Below are 4418 nucleotides of genomic sequence, written 5' to 3'. Positions count from 1 at the left end.
AGGGGAGACCTCATTGCTCTCTACAACTACCTGAAAGGAGGCTGTAGCGAGGTGGGTGTTGGTCTCTTCTCCCAAGTAACTGGCGAAAGGACGAGAGGAAATGGCCTCAAGTTGCGCCAGGGGAGGTTTAGATTGGATGTGAGGAAAAATTTCTTTACTGAAGGAGTGGTTAAACATTGGACCAGGCTGCCCAGGGAAGTGGTTGAGTCACCATCCCTGGAGGTATTTAAAAGACGGATAGATGAGGCGCTTAGGGACATGGTTTAGTGGGCATGGTGGTGTTGGGTTGACGGTTGGACTCGATGATCTTAGAGGTCTCTTCCAACCTTAATGATTCTGTGATTCTAAGTCCGTAGAATTTAACACTCCTGTGCCCAAGCCAGCAGCTCCCAATCCTGTTGGAAGATCTCTAGCTGTGCGGATTTCCCAGTGAGACTTAAGCCATTGATTACATACAGGTATTGTCCATTGTGAGCAATTTGGGTACACTTTACTAATATTAACATTGTCCCAGCGAATCTTAAAGTAAAATTCATGTACTTCAGAAGTAAAAACTGAAAATCTTTCAGGAAAGCCTTCGGCAACCGTTGCTGGTGGTGTAGTAGTGGTAGTGGGAACCAGGGAAATATCAAATTACATACCGCCCACTGTGGTACACGAACCATGACCTCGACGGTTCATTGGCACACAAACTCCCATAACTAATCCCAACGGCTCCATTTGCAGCAGGCATTGCCATCCCTTGTTGGGTTTATCTGATATTGTTACATGTGTGCAATTGTGTAAAAGGACAAACTTAGTAGGTCCTTCAGTGGTATTGTGATCATATTGTAGGGCGGTGTCCCCGTCTATAATGCGAGTATTAGTCTCTCCAACCCAAGTCCAGATTCCTGGATACGCACTACTAATGCTTAAGCAAAAGGTAAGGCTGATGTGCGTGGTCAGGTGGATACCTTGGTTCTCGCTGTCCCACTGGTGGGTTTTGGATATTTTGGGCCTCACTGTCCACGTTAAGGCAAGAGGTTACCAGCTTCTGTGGGTTTGCTTGGTTATTGCATGGTGCATCTACATTTATGTGATAGAATACCAGATTCCCCAACACGAGGATTAGAATTGTCCAGTACGTGAAGGTTGCCGTCTTTTTAGATGTTAACATTGTTTCCAGTGATAGCACTTTACCATAGAGAGTATTAACAAAGTTCCAGGGAATACTTAGTGTACTTTCTAGATGCATACTTTCCGTAGGTTGCAGGTTCAACAACAGCTTTTCACGTAGTCGTACAGGAGTTCAACAGTTCCTAGGGAGAGGGAAAGAACACTTAGGTCTTGGATCGTATCCAAGCCTCAGTAACGATTAATTTCACTCCAACAGCATCCAGAGTTTCCCATACTCCTTTCCCTCAAAAGTGCTGAAAAGTGACCCAGCGTTTTCCGAGTGATTCTCACCCGATCTCCTGGATGCCACATCGAGGTATTCAAAGCATCCCGCTGGTGTTGGTTCAGCACAGGGGATTGTTCATAACCTCCATATAGTGGACTGACAGTAGGAGTCTGCTGTGAGTTCAGTGCTTGTACGGCTTCCCATAAGTTCCTCCCCCAATTACCATTACTGTTTTGCCATTTGAGCTGTTGTTTAAGCAACCCATTCCATCTTCCTATTATACCATTACTCTGAGGTCGACAGGGTAAGTGGAAAGTCCACTTAACTCCATGCTTAAGACACCATTCCTGTACTATTTTATTTTTAAAAGATGAACCATTATCTGACTGTATCTCTTGTGGCACTGGGTGCACAGCAAGCCATCGGTTTAATCCTGCTACAGTTGCCAATCCAGATGCAGTGCATGTAGGGTAGACATTACCCAAACCACTTACTGTTTCAACTCCAGTCGTAATACATTTCCATCCTTCAGAAGTACATGTCACAGGTCCGATATAGTCAACTTGCCAAGTACCCCAAAGGACTTTCCCTTCCCTAACGCTTGCTTGTTGTTGACCTCCGGCGCGGGGCGGGGGGGGCAGCTGGGGCACCCTCTCAGTCCCGGCGCCTTTGCTTTTTGCGGGTTTTGCCGCGGTTTTGCAGCTTCAGGAAGGGTCCCCCGGTGCGATCCTCCGCTTCGGAGCCCTTCGCCTCGGTAGTTGAACTTCAACTTGGTAGTTGAACTGCTTGTTGTTTACAAATTGGCCAGCCTTGTCTTGCTGCATGCTGATATAGGTCATGTGCACCGATGTGTCCCAACCATTCATGCAGCCATTTAGCTAACCATTCCACACTCAAGGTAGAGGAAAAACCTGCCACATTTATACTGGCTAGGTGGTCGGCCATATTGTTCCATTTGGCCACCTGAGTAGTATTTTTCTGGTGTTCGGCTACATGCCCTATAGCAATAGGATGGGAGTTGGCGATCTGGTATATTTGTTCCCGATATTTTCTTCCCCATATATCTCGATTCCCTATCTGCCAATTGCGTTTTGCCCAACTTCCTAGCCATTGTGTAGCACCAGCCCATGCAGCATAGGAATCAGTATGCCATTTCTAAGAGCTAATACTATGGCGTAGAGCTCTGCTAATTGAGCAGAACCTCCTACTCATTCAGTTACTGCAAGTTCATCAGCTACAGATACAGCAGCAGCCGTTCCTTGCCATTTACCCTGTATTTTACGAGCACTCCCGTCAGTAAACCAGACACCATCTGGTTGATGGGGATTGAATTCAGGAGCATCCTGGATAGGAGAGCATGGAGGCTCTGTGTATTCTGTAGGCATTGCTATACGTTCCACTACTTCAGTAACTTTATTATCCTTAGGCCAAAATCTAAGCAAGAGTTGAGCAGTCACCCATTTACTGAAGGCAAACCTCTTGCTGAACTTACTAGAAGGTGTTGGTGATCCTCCTTCTCCATTCCTCCAGAGACAATGTCTCCATGAGTGTGGGAAAATAATGGAAGATTGGCGAGGAGGATTGTAAACACGCTCAAGTGACTTGCAGCTGGGGTGTCGAAAAATACATGTATGATACTAATTGTTGTTTGGCCTTATGGCCTTATGGACAAGTAGACATCTGTGTTTAGATAACATAGGCCAGTGATAGACTTCGAGGCACCCTATCAAACATGCTTGAGATTCCTGCCCTGCTGTGGGAGAGATCAAGGCACAGTGGTAAACTACATCTACGTGAATCCCTGAAATACAGGCGAACACAGCAGGTTCGGTGATCCTCTAGCATGGACCAAGCTCCGCAGTGCCTGTGTCCCTGCTTGTGTGCCTCTGCCCGGGTGCTGCTTCGAGGATCCCCTGGTTGGCAAGGTAATGAAAATAAATTTTCTCTTTGCATTTCATCCGTGGTTTTGTGGTTGTTCCTGTGTCCTGCCTGTGTTGGCTCACACAATGAGTTTCTCTTGATCTTGGGCTTCAGAACTCTAAATAAAGGAAAATGCCATAGCTCAGTTGTTAAATTGAATCAGTCCCTATGATGATGCTTCTTTTCCATGAAAATCCCGCTATACGCCCCACTCTTCATCCCTCCTGGACCAGAGTGCCTAGAGCCAAAATAACTACACAAACCAAGAAGCTCATTCAGCATGGCCTAAAAATCTTCATCCTTTCTGCTACTTTTAGCATCTTTCAACATCATAGCTTCTCCCACAAAAATGCTGCCAGTGCCTCCTCTCAGATGTCACCCTCAAAAATGCTTACCCCATCCTAAGTAACCTCAACCTTACTCTCATCAGTGATGGAGCTCTCCCCTGGGACTTGCCCTGTCCCTTCAGTCACCTCCATGTTTCCCCTCCAAAATGCTATTCTGTCCTCCTTAAGAAACCTAACGCTTTCCCTCCAAAATGCTTACCCTCTCCCCTCTGAGGAACCTCAGCTTTTCCCTAAAAATTGTCATCTCTCTCCCCTCTAAGTGACTTTTGCTTTTCCCCCCAAAATGTCCCCTCTGTCCCTCTAAGTTACTTCAGCTTTTCACACATTAAAAGCTCATTTTGTCCCAAGATAGCTCAACTTCTTCCCCCAAAATGTCCCCTCTGAGTTGCACCAGCTTTTCCCCCCAAATAGTCACTTCTGCCTCATCTATGTTACCCCAGCTTTTCCCCCCAAAATGTCACCTCTGTCCCTTCTAAGTTGCCCCAGGTTCCCCCCCAAAAAAACCATCCATTCTGTACCCTCTGAGTTCATAGAATCATAGAATCATTAAGGTTGGAAAAGACCTCTAAGATCATCGAGTCCAACTGTCAGCCCAACACCACCATGCCCACTAAACCATGTGGTTTGAATACTTCCAGGGATGGTGACTCAACCACTTCCCTGGGCAGCCTCTTCCAATGTTTAACCACTCTTTCAGTAAAGAAATTTTTCCTCACGTCCAATCTAAACCTCCCCTGGCGCAACTTGAGGCCATTTCCTCTCGTCCTATC

The sequence above is a fragment of the Pygoscelis adeliae genome, unplaced genomic scaffold (genome assembly GCF_000699105.1).
Source record: "Pygoscelis adeliae isolate BGI_AS28 unplaced genomic scaffold, ASM69910v1 Scaffold157, whole genome shotgun sequence".
Taxonomy (NCBI): domain Eukaryota; kingdom Metazoa; phylum Chordata; class Aves; order Sphenisciformes; family Spheniscidae; genus Pygoscelis; species Pygoscelis adeliae.
Note: the sequence above shows the minus strand (reverse complement) of the source record.